Source organism: Ambystoma mexicanum, chromosome 1p (assembly GCF_040938575.1).
Source record: "Ambystoma mexicanum isolate Mex_15411 chromosome 1p, UKY_AmexF1_1, whole genome shotgun sequence".
Lineage (NCBI taxonomy): Eukaryota > Metazoa > Chordata > Amphibia > Caudata > Ambystomatidae > Ambystoma > Ambystoma mexicanum.
Window position 1 is genome coordinate 1,377,417,027 of NC_090921.1, and position 19,561 is coordinate 1,377,436,587.

The window sequence follows — 19,561 nt, forward strand, 5'->3', positions numbered from 1 at the left end:
TAGCAAAAGAGAAAACAAGAAGGAAAGGTTAGAACACCAACCTTATTTCAATCCTTACCTGATTCCGGATCCATCACGTCTTCAAACTTGAAAAGGACATTATTTCTGCACGCGTCGCATCGCCAGCTGCAGCGCCGCGTCATACTCACCAGTCCTCACAGCATTTTTCAATCCGGCGCTGCCTCCATCATTTTCTTCGCCGAACTCCAGCACCTGGGGGAAAACAAAAGAAACAACAAGGTGATCTAAGAGAGCCGACAAATACAATCTCTTACCACCATAGGCTTACCTGATTTACCACTGGAGGCATTACCCTTTAATACGCCTCATCTTCATTTGCTGCACCTATAAAGGGAGAAAACAGCAAGTTAAACTCATGCAACTTTTACCGGACAATGTTGGGTAATACAGACTCTTACCTGAACGCCATCAGCTGCCTCCAGGCAATATTCTTTTGAACCAGTTGCAATTCAACAAGGGAATGGAATAAGAGTGATCATCGGACATATTGAACTCTTTGAACTTTATAAACCCCGGAGTCAATATTCCTCCGGAACTCCTCCAGCACCTTCAAACCAGTGAAGTAACTGGTATCTACGCGCCCCTGCATGCCATGCAGGATGGAGAGCTCATCATTTAAAAACATAAGGTGAGGTTACTAAAAGGGGATATCGGAGGTGACAAGAGGGGAGAACGAGAACAGTGGGAGGGAGCCATCACTAAAATCCACGGGTGGCTAAATCCCTTTCTCCACCTGCAGGAGAATACTTCTACAGATCAAGCAGACGAGATTAGGCGGGCCAGTCCAGACAGTCATCTCGGCACTACGCATCATGTTGGTGGAGACCGCAGCTGTCCGGGTCTGATCGACGACCCTGTGGGAACCAGGTGAGCGTAACACCGTGGGGAAGGGCGGGGACCCAGATTTCGGTTTCTTCAAAGGCATCAGAGGTCTCTTGGAGATCCCAGGATTTGGTAACCCTTGCTGCTGGGAATGGGTAGGATGCCCTACAAGCATTGTTTGCTGAAATCTCTATCATGGCGAACACTCCACCCACGGCAACGGAGAGTAATATACCCACAAGAGCTTTGACGAGAAGCGCTCCCAAAAATCCTGTGCCCCCTAACATCTCCCCCCAATAGAGGGACAGCACTCTCCTCTAGTGTTAGGGAGAATTCTCATAAATGTGCCAAGTCCTCCCACATTAGAGCCCTCCAGCTCTTTTGCTAAACTTTTGGACTTTGAACTTTCAGGCTTTCCCAAGTTTTAAATACCTTTTCTGGGATAAACTACTGTTTCCCAGAGTGAGTAAAGTGAAATTAACTTTACTAGTCTTTTAAATTCCTAGACCCAGCACACCCTATCTTACAGTAGAGTGCTGGGGGGGGTTACTTAGTATCCCCTATGTCTAGATACTCATGTAGCAGTCAAATGCTACCCTTTCCTCTTATAATAGCTGGTGGCAGTGGTTTTACAACGAGCTACCATGATTTTTCCAGACCACAAATTATTCGTAGTACCGGTAATGTTAAATCGCAGGAGCCATGTTTTTCAAGATGGAGCCTAAGCCCCCTTTCTTTAAACAGGTCCCTGTCTTCTTTTTTTGCCGTTCCTTTTTGGAAAGGTTCTTCTCGAGCGTTTCTCTATGTGCCAAACCAGGTTTGGTCTCTTTGTTCATTCGCCTTTGGCCAGGCTTCAGGAGTGAATACCGCCTATGGCGCCCGAGTGTCTGGGGTGGGCAGGAAGTGAGGGAGGTGCCCGAAACTCCCTTTACTTAGTCTCCTAGGAGACCCAGATGCACTCTGTGATGATAGCTGGCTGACTGTCCAGCAAGGACAACCACCCTGCTGGGTAAGTGACAGCTAGGCTGGAATCAATGGGAGAGAACTGAATAAAAGGCGAGTCTCTTGGCTTGGAAGGCAGAGTCGACCACTGGACGAAGGAACTGAAGAATAGCTTGAAGAGGACGACTGCAACTCCTGGATCGTTGGTTTGCCCAGTAAAGCCCTGCTGCAGGCCCGAATCGCCAAGTTCTAATCGACAGAGAAGCCCCTACAAGGACGACTTCTCCCTTTGAGTTGGTGGGACCAATCAACTCAACAGTAAGCCACCTGGATACCTATCTCAGAGCTGGTTGTATTTTCCTCAGCGTGATGCAGGAAACCATAGAACCAGGGAGAGGGACACCAGTTTGTGTGCTTTGCTTACAGCCACCGAAATTGTAGTTTGCCAGTTGCGAGCCTTTGCCTGTCCCAGTGCAGTGCAGGAGTCCCCCAATGTCCTCCCTCTTGTCCCCACGACTGAGGCCCAGGAACAGCGAGATCTGCAGGAACTGTCAGGAACAGAAGTCATCAGCTGCCTCTTTTTCTTCATTTGTAAGGTACTGTAAACTAAGAGTACTTATCTCTCGCAATGAAAGTGCTTGAAGCTTTTGCAACACAGAGACCTAATCAGCTTGTGACCCAACAAATGATTCTTCTTGCTACAAACTACTTCTAAGAACTTTGGTAAAAACTTTTCTGTTTACTCACCGGAACTGCTTTATCCTATCCAAGACTTTAGCCCATTGACTTTGGCCTAGCCTATTAAACTGAATTGACTCTTCTGGTGAACTCAAAATATTTGCACTGTCTAAGAATAATTGTAACCTTTCTTGTTCTAATAACGTTTGCCTTTTACTCTCTTTGAAAAGTATTCTGAATGCTACAGTAAAATAGTTCTGTCCCCTGCACCCTTATTACTATAAGTTACCTGTGATTATATGTTATGTTTGTGGGCCATTGCAATAGGGTCTTATCTGATTCAGAAACTTAGAGTGTACAGTATTGAAATATGTTTGTGGGTTATCATTATTGCCTCCTTCTATTGAATGGTTTATAACTGACTGGTTAATACATTAGTAAGTGTTTAACCAAGAAACCTTGAGTGTAAGAGTCTATTTGAACACTTGTGATTGTAGACCTCTGTGTAACATCATTACTGCTCACATTTCCCCTCTTGAGATAAGCCTGGCTGCTCAACACGCTACCAAAACTGTGTAGTTCAGACTAATACCAAAGGTTGGTTTGATTACACCTGTAGTCATAGTTGCTTGTAGTGTTCCCAGATGGTACTGCATTCAAACTTTGCCTAACATCTAGTCTGAGAAAGAATTGTGGCAAAGTACCCCTGGAAGCTAGGAAATTCACCAGAACCCAGGCAGATGGATCAAAACGAACTGTAACCTTGAAGGGGCCACTTGATAGGTGGACACTTCCAAAGGGCCCTCCCGTTCAGAGTTTGTCACTGGTAGACCTGGTACATGGAAGAGGAGCAGCGCCGGGTAAAGCCTGCATGCCCAAACCCATGGCCAAGCAAACGAGAACCATCCAATCTGCTATCCCACGGTTACATTTCAGCAATTCTAATGAGCCCATGCCAGAATGTCCTTCTTATGTAAGTGCTACGGAACGAAGACCACACAGGAAGCCATTCCAAGGTCGCCCATTGTGCGACTCTAGCCGCAGTGGTAAGACGTATAAGGCAAAAGGTCCCTATAGTGCAAGTTCTGGTACCATAGTGACAGGGCCCATAAAACCTGGATCTTCTGCAAAGCTGGAGGAGATGCAACCCTTGGACCGTAACCTATTTTTAAACAGAACGACACTCCTTCCGGCTATGGGCTTGGGTACCTTAGCTTTCCGATATTTCCTCCTCTGACCTTCTGCAGCTTAAACTTCCAAAATGGGGCAGCCATTCTAACTGGGTTCTGATACGTTTTGCTTCTGTCTCTGTTGTTTTCATGTTATGTGTGAACGTCGATGCTTTGTTTTCCCTGGGCCTCACGCTTACAGTTTGCCGTTAATGGCAATCAAGTACCTGGAAAAATGGTACACATAGGAAGGTTGCACATAAAGTACGTAATGAAAGGCAAGATGCCTCACTGGGTACAGCTAGGCAAGTAGCCTGGCAGTGCGAACAGGTCTCTCCTGACCATCTATCCCTTAGTTTTGAAGCAGTTTATTGGATGGCCCGACAAGTTCACTATGGGGGACTCTAACATGAGAGGGAATTGGCCGCTAAGGGTTGGAAGTTAGAATACAAGGGGGTTTAGCCATTTTACAGTTGCAGGAGGTCCTGCCAGGCACTAGTCAAGTTTGATGTCTTTTTATAACAGGAGACTTGGCTCTCTAGTCTTCTCTATGTGGAGGGTTCCATTTATTCCAATCTATGGCCACTAGAGGCCCCATGGGTAGACCATCTTGGGGGCTCATCATTGGAGTAAGCCAAACAATCAGTTCACGATTGGTGAACCCTGTGAGAGTCAAGGATGATATGCAGGCGGTTGAACTCTGGTCTGATGTTAGCAGGGAGACCTGGCGGATGCTGCTTGTGAATATATATGTTTCCGCCTGTCTGAAGCACCTGGCGGAGATCCAAGATCTATTGGAGGAAGCCTCTCAGTGGGTATGAGGTCTCCTGTCGAGCACCTAACCCTGGTGGGAGGCAACTTTTAACGCTAGATGCGTAGATGAATTTCAAAGCGCCCCCTTAAGGAATGTTGTAGAACTGTGTGAGATGCTCCAGGGGAATAGTAAAAGTAATGGTGAAATGTTGGTCTCGTTCCTGAGAAATTGGCACCTGACCATGATGAACGGTAGAACTCGGAGGGGGGGGGGTATTCTAGGTAATTATACGTAGGGGGGAAATGGCAGGCAGACAACCATTGATTACTTCTTTGGAAACAACGCATGTTTGATGGCTACCTACTAACTCAGGGTGACTGCCAATGACTGCAGCGACCCTGATATATTGGCCCTGGTCCTTAATCTGTATCCCACGGTGTATAATCTTTGTGGCTGCTCGTGGCTATTGCCTAATCATGGATGCAATCATATTACTTGGTCTGCTTGACAGTTAGATAACGTGGGAATGTTGATGGCGCAGCTGCCCAGTAGTACCATAGAGGGTCTACATTCACTGGGGGGCAATGAGACTGAACAGTGGCTCAAAGACCTAGCCACAAAAATTGGTTCCAGTCCTAAGGGTCCCCTTGTTATCTGCTCCAATACGAAGAGTACATTTGATCCTGCCATTCGCAATGCTAAAAGAGCGATGCACAGGAAAATAAGAATAGCATGTATTGATCAGCGCTCTGTGTATGAGAAACTTAGCGGGGTGAAGCAAATCAAAAGTAGTTATAGGGTTGGCTTAAGCAATGGAATTGTTCAATCCTCAATGTAGAATGTCAAAATATGATCAAGATCGTCAGTAGTGTTAACACCAGGAACACATGGGCCACTAGGGCCAAGGGGGCCATCAGCGTCAATACATTGAACCCTATTCAGGTAGACACATGGATCGAGCACTGAAGTGAGAAAGGAGACCATTAGTAGACGGCTTTCGTCCCCCTTCCACGTTGGGTGGATGGCCCTTGGAAATTGATGAAATCGAGATAGAAAGTATTATCACGAAGCTTAAGAATTCCAGGGCCCCTGGGCCAAATGGCCAAGCGAACGTCATCTTAAAGCAAAATCCCAAGACATGGCCAAGAATCTTTAAAATCCTATATGATAGGGTATGCCATGCACAGGCGATTCCAACTGCGTGGCAGCAGGCCGTGCTTGCGCCAGTTTACAAAAAAAGAAGATCGATCCTTACCAGAAAACTATAGGCTCCTGCCACTACTAGACGTCACTGGGAAAATGTTTTGCTCACTTATCTCGAGGGTACGACAGAACTGGGTTGGAAAGTCTGACTTGCTACACCTAACGCTAACCGGATTTGTATTTTTTAATTAGGTTGCAGACGAATCAACTTCCGCTGCAGGTTTTGCACAGCGCAAGGGCGAAGATCCCGGTATCTTTGAGGCCCTGTCGAATATGTTCAGGAACAGGAGCCTTGGAAACTGCAAAACACTTGTACATCGAGTGGAAATCGCTTGGCTCGCTATAGATGACCATATTGGGTCGATTTGTACATGAATATGACGCTATAAAACAAGGGGCCTTTTGGAACTATTGTATTAACATGGAGTCAGGAGGAGTCCAAATTGCCCTATACAAAGTATGGCGTGCTATTGTAAAAGAAATAGCCAGCGCAAAAGGGGAACAGGTTGATTAACATATACTTGTAAATTTAAATTCTAAGATATCCAAATGAGTGGCATTAAGTTTACTGGCTAGCTGACCATGGTTGTCTCATTAGTAACGGCTTCGCAGTCAAACTCAAGCTTTAAATATGAAAGAATATGGTGCTATGATTTTTTTAGATCTTGATCTGCTACTTTCAGGATTACTGTGAGTTTTTACCATATATGTTTAATTTAACTTAGTAAACAGTGTCTAGAAACACGTGCTTAAATGCAGGTTCATAAGAATTTTAGATGAATTTTGATGTATCTTGATGTATTTGGTGTATTTTCACGTAGTGTCTGTTTGCTTGTATAATATAATGTATTTTAGAATAAGATCACATTATTTTATAGTCCTTAGTATGGAAGATGTTTGTCTGTTTATGTATTGCAATAGTAATTGATGTGATTGTTTTAATATACATTTTTAAAATGTCTTTGAACTAAAAAACAAATAAAGAAATAATAAGTTGACAGCGTAACAGAAAGGGCTGGGAAATGGCAGCTGCTCTTCCGCAGGACCTCTGAGAGGATGGCAGACAATAACGTCACATGTGCCCTGGTGGCATGTGAGCGACCTAAGGTGGGATCCAGATCTTGCTTCCACTTCTTTAGCGTATGCAGTATAACATGGAGAGGGAAGAGATACTTCTGATAGACCGCCTGATCTGGCATCTCAAAAAGGGTGACCTCTGGCCAGAAAATCCTCTCTAGAGTTTGCCTCCCCTGCAGGGGGGCAGCAGCTGCTGCCAATGCTACACCCTACTGTTGCTGCGCTGAGAAAGCCGATGCAAACTCACGCAGGAACATAGTACCAGCCAAGCAGGTACTTTGCGTCTGGCCTCCTTTATGTGTTTGGTTGTTTTACAGCAGGTGTGATCTGGCGATCGGGTGGATGTCAATGATGCTTCGCTGGTGTGGTCATTACCCAGAGCCCCTGGATATATTGCTATGACCTCTCGTGGCAGTGCTGTCTGGTCAATGTGTATTTCAGTGCAGAGGAGGGATGATCTTCATGTATTCCTAGTGTGGACACTAGCAAAGTATCATGAAGATACTCTTATATGTAACACAGGCTTGTATGTACGCATTAAAGGTCGTCACTGCATAGTTGAGGCACCGTAAGCGTTCTGCTGGCATCTATATTAGCGATGGACGGACCTTGCTGGGGTGACACCTTCAACGCAAAGTGAATAGCAAAATACAAGTTCCCACTGGAAAAATTATACTCAAGTTCTGTCTACCATCTGGCATTATGGGAATGTAGTCCTGGAACAATACTGTGGTATTTCTAAAGCTCTAGTGCAGCTGTGCGCGTATCTGTGACAGCAGTGCCTTAAGATAGATATGTCAAATTCCTGAATATCCAGTACCTTCCACTGGTAGCATATCTGTCTCAGCGAGTGGCCTTTGGATAACTTACTATCTTTACTTTTTTGTCCCATCCACAGTACAGTAATAGAGGGGAAGTGTTGAGTGCATTACAGAGTCAGGTTCTCTGCTGTTTTAAGGTATGCCGCCTTCATGTGTAATCCACTTCAAATTTGGGCGGAAGAGTGTCAATGTGTGGCCAAACACGAGTGCCGGTAGCACCTTAAATAGAGGATCTTTTGATGAAACATAGAAAATGATTTTCAACAACAGTTGGACGAAGTCAGTCATTAATTGTTGACTGCGGTTAGGCAGGAAGGATTGTATCATGAGCTAACCATTCATTCTCACAAGTGCTTACTAGGGTGTCATGGTCCAACATGGCCCGAGACAGAATGTGACTGTCTGATTGGTCGTTATCATTGGCATTTAGAAGTTCTAAAGATGATCTTTAAAAATGAGTTATGTTGTGTTGTTTTATGTTACTTAGTTGTTGTACTGCACTGGTCTGAAATGGCCATTAGATGGCTAGGAAAGCAGGCTTCAACCACCAGTGAAAGGCCACATTTCATGCCGCATGACGTCCGGCTCCCGCGCTGCCATCTTCCCCCCACCCTCTGTTCCCCCATTTTAATTTTTTTTTCCTTTTTCCCATACCCCTGTTTGTTGTGGCGGTGCAGGTCGCTGCCGCAGCTGCTTCGCCGCTTCTCTGGCAGACATGGAAAGGGAAGAGGGGCTCCAAAAAGCCCTGCCGTCCCTTTCAATGGCACCCATCTTGGAAAAGGATTCCATTCATTGAACGGGACACCTCGCGTGTCCCGTTCGATAAATAAATCCTTTTTTTTTTTTTAAGCACCCCGGGTTACTGCTTTGGTAACCCAGGATGCTAATGGCATTAATCACCCATTCACTTTTAACTTGGGCGGCCAGGCCGTTAACACCTGTTCCAGCTCCTGTAAGCTTGTAAGAACTCTTGTAAGAAGGCCATCCAAAATTCCCCTGGTTGCCCAATCATTTTGGTATTGAACATTCACATTTTGACCTCATGCCGGTGCTATTCTATTTATTCCGTTTGTTGCATGATCAGAAACTGCTCGCTCAATTATGTTAGATTTCTAATGTATGTGCCCTACTGTAGTACCTTTTGGTTAAAAGATGTCTACACATGTAAGCCTTACCCAGAGATGTCCTGATTCAATACAGACAGAGTTAAACCATGGCACTAATACCCTGGGTCGTCACATATCATTCAGCACTAACACAACTGAACAGAATTGTTAAGCACCTACAATCAATATTTTTAACAGCGATGAGGAGCTGAGGTACATTTTCAAAGAAACCCCCCTTTATTGCACATAAACAACTAAACATCTAGCAAGGTCCTTTACCGGAAGCCCATTTCTACTAAATCAAGGGCAAATAAGACAGCATACATCCCAATCCAAAGATAGGAAATGCAAAACCTGCCAACATATCTGCACCGAATCAGCTATAACAATTCCACAGAAGCAAACATTGCAGATGCAAGTGACATACTACAGCAAATCGTCCAATGCGAAATATTTCATCGAATGCAAGAAATGTCCACATGTTTTGATGAGACTTGCCAGGAACTACGAAACATGCATAGACACACCATCCTGAACCACAAGACAGAAACACCAGTCGGTCAGCAATTCACACAGGATGGGAACAGACTGCTGGACCTGTTAACGATGGTAGTGAAAGGTGGCCACTCGAATACCACGCAAAGATCAACATGGGAGCACAAGTAATTGAAGATTCTCAACCTACGATGCTGGTCTGATCTTAGACACAGGATGTATTTAACACCATGGCCTACTTTGGCCCTGGCGCATTCAAGGCAACCACATTGACAGTATCAGAGGATGACCTGCCATCACCACCTCTCACATGTCACATTTAGACACAATGGGCCTCGTTACAAGTCCGGCGGTAGCCGTACCGGTAAATCCAGCAGGCTACCGCCAGATGTGTGAATTGTTTTGGCGCCTGACTTTGTGGAAACACTTGGGATTATGACCCCAGTGTTACTGGAAGTCAGGCACCGGAAAATCGTTAATTCCCATTCCCATTGAGTCCCATAGGACTCAATGGGAATGGGGATGAGGGAAGCACCAGCATCGTTTATAACGGTGACGGTGCTTCCGTCTGCGGGCGGGTTCCCGTCCTGCCCCCCAGGTCAGACCTGGCGGGCAGGACAGCAGCCGGCCGCAGACTCAGAGTGTGCCGGTCTGTTAACAACGGTGCTGGTACCATTTTTACCATTTTTATGGAGATGGTGAAGTGAATGAGAGAGTGGTCAGAGGGGGAGGGGTCAATTGTACCTGTAAAGGAGACAAGGGTGCAATACATGAATATGAGATTGAGAGAGTTGACTTGGTTGTGGGTTGGAAGGTTATTTAGGTTGACTAGTGAGTTGTCAGAGAGAGTGGCATAGAGTTGAAGCTGATGTGCTGTTGCCATATGGAGAGGCTGAGGTTGCCCATTATGACCGCAGGGACATTAACAGCAGGCTCTCTTTTTAAGTGACAGATCAATAGCAAAGAAGCAGGTGAGGAAGCCCTGTGGGTGTAGATGAGAAGGAGAGTAAGAGGGGTGCGAGCAGGGAGTTGGATTTAGATATAAGCAAAGGAGGCTGGGGTGAAACCAGAGAGTGGGAGTGGTGCTGATGGTGTGCTCTTTCTTTTCAGGAGACCAACACCACTGCTTTTGAGGCAATAGTGCAGGGAGTGGGACAATTATGGTGTGGAGGGAAGCCAGAGTGCCATGTCATGGGAGAAGAGTAGCATGAAAAAATGTTTGGGCAAAGTTGGAGGTTGGATGTTGGGGATCTGGAGACAATGAGAGGGGAGCAGGGTTTGTGAAGGGAAGAAATATGGGTGGGGAAGACCATTGGAGAGGGGGGGGACCAATAAAGAGAGGAGCAGGATGGATGGCCGATAGTCAATTACAGCTTAATGCTGCCAAGCCCGAAATGATACTGTGCAGCACACAAGGGAAAATGTTACTAGAGAGACAGAAACAAAGAAAAGTGTCTAGAACTAAACACACTCCCGTCCCCTGCACACCATTAAAGCTGATACAAAATCAGTCAAATGTATTTATAATTTTTACTTCAAAAGATAAATGAATAGTTGCCAAAACAAACAAGTTTAACAAAGTAAATTATGACCAAACACTTCTGGTTAACATTTCAATATCAAGAAGTTCAAAAAATTCAAAAAGGCCAAAATGAGACAAGGCAATCTACAAATATAATAATCTTTCAAATAAAGAGAAATGACAAAATGCAATATTCTTGCGATGCACTGAAGGGCTCTACGCGTTTCGGGGAACACCCCCTTCTTCAGGAGCAAAATGATCTGGAAGTATATGTATAAGAAAACCATCAGTTTCAGAAACTCATCAGAGCATTATACAATATACCCAAAGAAGAAGAACACAGAGCATTTAAATTAAGACATTTTTACCCAATTGCTGGAACAATTAATGAATTGTCCACAACCATCCACATTCATTTTAATCAAGTATATGCAGTCAAAATTCAGAAGTATAGGTGTGTCCATCTAACATCCTGTAGGTGTGACTTCAAAAAGGAATTCCCATAAACCTCAAATGGGCATTAGAGTGTAGGAAATATACGGGACCAAATGTACCTGATCAAAAAAGAAGAAGAAAACAGCAATCTTGGACTCGCAACGTCAATGTGTCAAAAGACCATAAAGGGTGAATAGCCAAAATGCAGGAAACCTGTGATACAATGGCTCCAGATGTTGTGTATACCCTGTTCAAGAAACAAAGATATGTACAATGGGTGATTATAGATCACTAACTTAGAGCTCAGGAACTCAAGGTACACCTTTTCAAGGATCAAAACATGATGCTTACCAATGTTAAGTCAACAGGCACTAAACCATTCGTCCGGCAATGCTAGTAAACCTAGCGGAACCATATCTCACTGTAACCATCAACTGGATGGTAGACATCTAACCATATGTGTACACTTTCGCTGTATGAAATACTGTGTAGATACCCACACGGACAGGATACACCACTGTATATAGAGAAAGACAATAAAAAGATGAAAAAGAGCTATTTAGTCAATCTATTCATGTGTCAAGCCTTCCACTTGTAGTCTGAAAGACATTTCAAAAGATCTTAAATAACCCATGACAAAGACAGGCGAAAGAATTACCCTGTTGTCGATATTTACAAACCGACAGGTAGATATAGATAGACTCAACTTACATGTGTATACCAAATGAATTGAAAGAGAAATGGCACATCTATTCATCTAACTCACCTCAATATAGGGAACACTGGTTCTGATGCTCACCGCGGCTCGTACTGCCTAGCGTCTCCCTTGATTCTGACACTTTTTGATCTCTACTTGGAGCCATGTGAGACAGTCACGTGATTTGATGTACTGTCAGCGTGAACGGCAGGAAAAAAATGCAGTCACTGGATGGCCGTCTTACTGGCCAATTGCAACGCATAGATAGAAAGTGTCTATCACGTGACAGGGTCACATATACGGAAATTCTAGCCGCACATGATGACGAATACACATTAAAGTTGCTATAAATAGTATTGAAGTGGCGTGCCACAACAAAGCTGATGCTGCGGTCGCCAACTAGCCTATCTATAAACCCAGGTAAAACGATTTAGGAGGAATGTTTGACACGTGACGACGTCACATACACGGAAGAGATGACCATGTGCAGTGGCAAATCCACATTAAAGTCACTATGAATATCGTCATGAGAGAGAAAATGTGTAAGGAAAAATGTATTAGAAGAGAAGTAAGAAATTAATAATAACTATGAGTGCCAAAAGGCCATGATAATTGTTAAAAGAATTCCTGACACGTGACAAACTCGCGTGCGTGCACTTTGTAGCAAGGGAACAAGCCCCCCTATGTGCAAGATTACACTCATCGAACTGGATGATAAGAAGAAAGTGAAAGTAATGAGGCAGATAAAAAATAATAAATATAACAGGATAAAACCTGAACAACAATCGAGAAACTAAATGATAAAAAAAATAAAGGATGTAGTATTCGTGGGGCACTTAGATTCCATAGACAAAAGTGATGGTAATATGGTGCTGAGACAAAAGCCATCTACAACAGTAAAGCAAAGGGAAAAATGAAAAGTTCATCAAAAGTGATGGAGTGTAAAGATAATACTTAGAAGAGAGAAAAGTAGAATGCAATGCAATGCGTGTCAGGGCCTGTATTCCTCCCCAGCACCCGGAATCATCAAGTTTCCAATTTACTAGATAATATTGGTTCCTTAATTTGGTGTGCACCTATTGAATTCTACTTTGACTAGAGAGACAGAAAGCACCTCTGTTGATTCTGGGGGAACAACTTCAATATGTTAACAAAGTGAGGAATCTGGGCTGTATATGGCAATCGAATCTCAGCAGTGAAGCCCAAGTGGGGGCCAAAGTCAAGAGGCACTCGCTGATATGCAGGTCAACCACTTCCAGGCCATCCAAGACTGTACCCAGGGTGCCACACGCAGCATTGTGTGGGCCTTGGACTGTGACCGATGCCAAGTGGCTGCAACATCTGCTGTTTTGACTGTCTACAGACAGAGGGTGTGGAATTAAGCGAAGGCATCTCAACCTTTGCCGAGGCCATGCAGGCAAACATACAGTTACCCATGCAACACAGACCGGGCCAGGGTCTGAGCAATCCAGTTCTGCGACCCCCATAGAGGGCTTGTTGCCCAAACCCAGAGGAGCTGCTCAGAGCCCAATCTCACCCCAAAGGTGTCTCAGGATGCCAATAAGGGGAAGATGCCAGGCAAGTGACTTGACATTTGGAGATTGGCACGTGAGTGTATTGGAGATGGTGCTGTTGGTGTGTTGGGGATGGTGTTGTGGGGTGTTGCAGTGGGTTTGTTGGGGATGGTGTTGTGGGGTGGGTGTGTTGGGGATGGTGCTGGAGAGTGAGGGTTGGCTGTGTTGGGGATGGTGTTGTGGGGAGAGGGAGGTGGAGAGTGTCTGAACATTTATACGATAAATATGAGTTGACTCAAAGCAATGCAAGGACATTCATTTAAGTGTTCAAGTGATTTTATATTTGTGTGCCAGTATTTACATTGGTGCACAAAATTTGCTAAGTAACCGTTTCAGAAAAAATTGTCCATTAGTTGTCTATCTCGGATCCCTCTCTGCACACCGCCTGCCAGTGCTTCGCCCACAGGCAGCGTGTCTGCCTCATTAGGGGTTGGCATGTCCACCTTAGGGTGTAGAGGGACATTCCTCCTCAGGCACACATTATGCAGCATGGCACAGACTAGCATGGTTTTCCACACCTTCTCATGCCCATACATTATTGCTCCTCAAGTCTGGTCCACACAGCGGAAACGTGCATTCAAGAGGCCTAAGGTTTTCTCTATACAGAGCCTGGTCTGGACGTGAGCCTCATTGTAGGCCACCTCCTGTGGCATCTGGGGATCCCGCACAGGTTTCATGAGTCACGGTAGCTTGGGGTATCCAGACTAACCCAAAAGGACAAATGTCAAAAGTGTCAGTCACAGGGAATTGCATATGTGTTGGCATTTACTACAGCATGTAGGTGGACATTCTGTGCATGTATTCAAAGTTACATCACACTAGATGTCTCGCAATCACCTTACTTGTATGTGCAATCAATTACTATTTGCATTGTCATGTCACCCCATGCACCTAGGTCAATGACAGCACTAGGTATATTCTGGGTCTGTCATTGTAATGGAATCATGCCATGGTGCCTGCTTTGGGCCTGTGTGTTTCTCTCATGCATGTGCCCTGATGGGTGGTCAGTTGTACCTCAGCATTATTATGTCTACTGTATCTGTGACATGATGGTGTCTCATACCTGTGTACATGGCTTGACTACTGCCAGTGTTACCTTTCATTGGTGCTGTGTTGCACTTTGTGGATCAATGTACAGGGATGTGCTATGTTGCATTGTGGTCCCTGGATTCATGTGTATGTTGGTAGGCTGTTTGGGCAAGGTGCGTTCACTTAAACATTGTTATCATCGTCATGTCCTAGTCGTGTGGTTTTAGGCTGTCATCTGTGTAGTAAAAGGACAGGTCATGCATTTACATGCCATGCAGATTTCTGTAGTTGTTATGCATCCACCATACATTACTATTCTGAGATGCAGCAAAACTGCAATTGTTTGTCGGTTCTTGTACGCACCCACAATCCACGTGCATTGCCCTCTGTGCCTCTTCATGTATCCCGGCAGTGTACTATTGCGCAGGACCATGGCTTCATGAGTGGATTCCCAAAAGCCGGCACAGCAGTGTCTTATGTGGCGGTCAGGATCGCAGGTGACCTGGATGTTGAGGGAGTGGAAGTGCTTCCTGTTTTGGTACTACTCCTTATGTGCCCCGGGTGCCATCAACACCACGTGGCTACAGTCTACTGCACCAATGAGATGTGACATGTGCACCACAGCATAGAACTGTGCCTTCATGGCATGCACCTGTGCAGGGGAGGTGGGGAGGGAGATGTACCGGGACACTTGGTGCAGAAGGCCATCCAGCACCTGCCCAAGCATGATGGATAATGTGGGCTATGCAATGCTCTGCATCATGGCCACACGGTACTGGCTGGTGCCAGTACCCAGGAAATGCAGGGCAGACACTAGCTTGGCAGCGGGGTCACAGCTGTTTTGATGTTAATTCTGCTCTCTAGGTCCACCCGGATTTGGGTGAGCGATTCACCTATGGTGTCCTGGTTCAGCTGGTAGAGGGTTAACAGCTGGGTGGCAATGTAGGTCCAGGGTGTGGCCCTGACCCTGGGTATGAGCTCTTGCCTGACATGGCATCTACTCCACCTCCTCTCTGCTCCCTGTGCTGTTCTCCCTGACTCTGTACATGGATATGCAGTCTGCAGCTACATGTCCCATTTCCCAAAAGCGACTGTCAGCATGGTGTTTGGAAGTGTGTTTGGGGTAGGCGTGTGCTTTAATTAGCCTTCTCATGAGGATTGGATGCACCTGTGGCTTCATTTCTGGCACCGGTCTGCATTTAGGTGGAGGTAACTGTGCAGTGTTTTGGGAGTTGTATATAAGGGGGAAACGGTGTAGGTCTGTGCTTCATGGCCAATGATCCTGGCTATTCTGGTGTTAGCCCAATAGTGGCCCGACTGGATCTTTTTCCTGACACCCAAATCCTCTTGTCTAGAGGAAAGGAAGAGTTTAGCAACTCAATGTTGTGAGGTCTTCCAGAAGACCAGCAGAAGAACAAATGTAACCCCCTCAGTTCCTACCTGCGATTGGCTGCTGTGTTAATAAGGAAATTAGCACATGGGGCCAGATTTATGGAATTTTCTATACGCTGAACATTGACTTGACGCACTAATCATGGCACAAAATTCCTTTCATCGATTCTTGGAACTGAATTTGCGTGCCTTTCTGGGACCTTGCGGGGACTCTGCACAGGTCTTTCACGGCTTTGCATGCAGTTGAGCGCCTTGCGTGACACACCATGCAAAATATGGGACAGGCCTAGACCGAGAAATAAATAGGGGATGGGACATGCATATTCCCCTTTTTCCCGTAAAAATGCGGAAAGACGTGGGTGTGTTGGGGGATGGGCCATGCAGTGTAATCACATGCCCAGCCAAGCGCAGACCAAGCCCGAATTCATGGAACCCAACACACAACCTCACATTGGGAAAAAAGTTACACACAGACCTCGTGGACTAACCGCCACATGATAAGAGGCGCAGAGCACTGTGCACATGGGATCCAACATGCAGAGGTAGGGTTCACATAGAAATTTAGGGGTGATGCCACGTAGTTGAGGTGCTGGTTGAAGTTAGGGGTGCGCGTATGCAGATTATTGGGGTGCAGCCGTCATTTACGGGGGTTCACACGCAGATTTACCAAATGCCTACTTGAGCTACGTGACATGCAACACATTTTCTCAGGATGCAGTTAGGAGTTACGGGGAAACGTACTGAGATTCACTGGGTTCCCTGAATGGGGAAATACCGGGCCATTCCGACTTTGGAGGGCCCGGTATTTCCTCCTTCATGGAACCCGGGAATGGGGAGGGAGCTAACAACGGGCCCGCTTATAACGGGCCCGTTGTTAGCTCTCTGGTCTCCTTCCGGGACCCGCTCTGGACATCTGGTAAACCAGACGTCCAGAGCGGGTCCCGCGAGGGAACCTCGTAATAGGGCGAAATGGGATTAAAGGTGCCGCACCATTACCGGCCCCGTTAATCTCATTCCGCCCACCTCGTAATGAGGCCCATTAACTTCATGAACACCAAAAAGAAGATTGAGACGCCAGAGAACCTAGTTCCCAAAAATGGATTAGACTCCTAGTCCTAAAGACATCTACTCCCTACTACTAAAGGTGGCCCAGCATGTGGGTGAGATGACATCTTCCTTTAACAGATCTCAATAATAAAGTATCTAACCTGGAAGGGAGAGTTTCCCAGGTGGAGAAGGAATGAGCAAGTTTGGCAACCGAAATCACTGGAAGCGACAGGGCATATAATGACGTGAGGAAAGAGCTAGCTATGTTGAAAGCTACAAATCGGGAGTTGAATCTAAAAGCAAGGATGCAGAACTGCAGACTGGTAGGCCTCCCTGAGAGTGTATCTGATGGGATACCGCTAGATGTGTTCATTTCACAGGTGCTGAATGGAATATATGGAGAAGATGCCCATATAAGACACAGGAGAGGAGACCCGGATCATGCTTTCAGGTTTGGCAAACTTACTACCATGAAACCCAGACAAATGTTGATGGTGTTCAACAGAGTAAGTGCAAAAGAGAAATTACTGAGGGCAGCAAGACAGAAGGGTTGTGTATACCATAACAGAAAACCAATTGTAATGTTCCCGGACTTCCCAAAGGATTTGGTTGAAAAACGAAAAGCCTTCACTGAAGCAAAGAAATTGGCAAAGGATACAAATGTAAAGGTTGTCCTGGTAAAGCCAGAAATACTGAAGCTTTATTTGCTAGGGGGTGGTAAAACACCGGAGGATCCAGCGGAGGCTGTGAGATTAATTAGGGGGTTGGAATCTTCCCAGGTTAACAGTTATAGCTCAGGGTATATTTTAGCCCCATGAGTATAGGTGTATGCCTGGGTTGTATCAATATATGTAAAGGTATGTGGAGTATGTTTTTATTGGTTTGATATAAGAATGAGTAAATGCTGAGACCATATGGCCATCACAGTCCAGTTTAGTTTGTAGTTCCTATGAGTATGTAGTCTGATTCAAAGCTATTCACTGCGTGATCTTGTGCACATTTCCCATGCCATGTTCACTGCTTCTCATGACAGAGGGAAAAGAGCGGCAAATAATACGAGTGGGGTAGTTATCAGAGGTAGTTTTAGTGCTAAAAGCAAATCTAAGGTGAGCCAGACTGATGAAACGGGACCCTCTAATTGCACAGCAGTGCCAGTTTGCAGATTGGTTCATGTGCATGACACATATTGGCTTGATGCAAAAGGCAAAACCACCAGAGCTAGTGCTTTATTAATAGAATGGCAAGTGCAATGCAATTGGGGCTGGCTTAACAGGGCTTTGCTTCTTAAGTACTGTGTTTATAGTGGGTAGTTGTTACGAGAACAGAATTGCTAGTTTCTGCTGCATTAGACCTGTAGGACAGGCTGATAATGGATATAGAGATGAGAGTATGAATGTGTAGTATGGAAATTGGTTTTTATAATTGCCATTTTATTGACTCATATTGATAACACGATAGAACATGGCTGTGGTATAATAAATGAGGGAAAAGCTTGCTGTGGTTGACAACTTTATTTGTCAAAGTGATAACTTGCAATTAATTGAGATCAATGTTCCTTGAATGTTCATGGTGCAGGACAACAGTGTCCTGGGCTGTCCTCAGGCACAGGTGTAGTCTTATGTCTCTAATGAGGAGGAGCGCTGGGAGCTCCACCTGCTCTGGAGCTCTGGCACCCTTAGAATCCTTAGTTCTCGACTTTCGCGGCTCTCAGTGGCTCGCGCTTGAAATCTCGTGAGACTACACGGTTGCGTAATCTCACAAGGTCCCTACACACCTCCCTTTCATAACCAAGCAAAGTTTATTCCATTAAAAAATCAACATTGTTCACCCGTTTTCTGTGTTCTCTTCTCGGACGATCTTCCTTCCTACCCCCAGCATGCTTTGCTTGACTCTCTTCTTGAGATGTTTCCGATGCCTCTCTTTCTGTCTCTCTCTCCGTGATTTCTCTTGCAGATGTTTCTGGTTCTCACTCTCTAGTGGCATCTCTGTCAGGGCTTCTACAAAGGGTGATTTCCTCTTGGAGTATTTCCATTGCACGATGCTTCTTAAACATTGCCACACGCTCCATGCTCCATGTGCAGCTATCCTCTGTGCAAATGTGATTTGTCCCTCTGTAGATGACCTTTATGGGTTGACTGAACTTTGAACCTGTTGTTTGGTCTTTACACGGTAGGTGTATTTTGATCCAGTCGCCTTCTTGGACTTGATAACTTTGGGTCGTTCTTCTCTGATCACTCTATCTCTTCATGTGTGCTTTGCTGTTTTCTAACCTCCACACTACTTTTTCCATGTCTACTTCGTCATCTTCTTTTACTCTGGCCAACCACGGTAATACCATTGTGGATGCTGCTCTCCTCCCCCTCTGCATTTGAAACTGCAACACTTGGGTATTGCCGTTGGGGGTTAATCCGTGGGTCGCAGTGGCATCCTTGACTGTTCTGATGGGATTTATACCTTAAACAGTTGCCAACTGGATGGTCCCTCTGATGAACCTATTTGCCCTCTCCACTAGACCATTTGCCTAGAGATGGTACAGCACAGCTTTCCTCTGCTTTATGTTTTGTTTGTGCAGGAATGACTCAATTTCCTGTGAAACTAGTTGTACTTCATTGTCTGTGTGTAAGTCTTTGGGAAGGCCTTCCCTCTGAAAAATTGATGTGAGGATTTCTATGACGGTGGCTGTGGTAATGTTGGAGACAAACTCTGCTTCTACCCATTTTGACAGGTAGTCTACCAGCACTATAGCATATTGATGCTCCAGAGCCATTGCCTCCAAT

The 19,561-nt window shown here is 45.4% G+C and overlaps 1 long non-coding RNA gene across 1 annotated transcript; it reads right to left on the reverse strand.

Moving 5' to 3' along the window:
• Positions 1-10,630: 10,630 nt before the first annotated feature.
• Positions 10,631-11,913, reverse strand: LOC138578448 (uncharacterized). The gene is made up of 4 exons (XR_011303988.1): positions 11,812-11,913; positions 11,397-11,562; positions 11,165-11,292; positions 10,631-10,870 (listed from the first exon to the last, which is right to left on the reverse strand). It is a non-coding gene; the product is annotated as an uncharacterized lncRNA (long non-coding RNA).
• Positions 11,914-19,561: the final 7,648 nt, after the last annotated feature.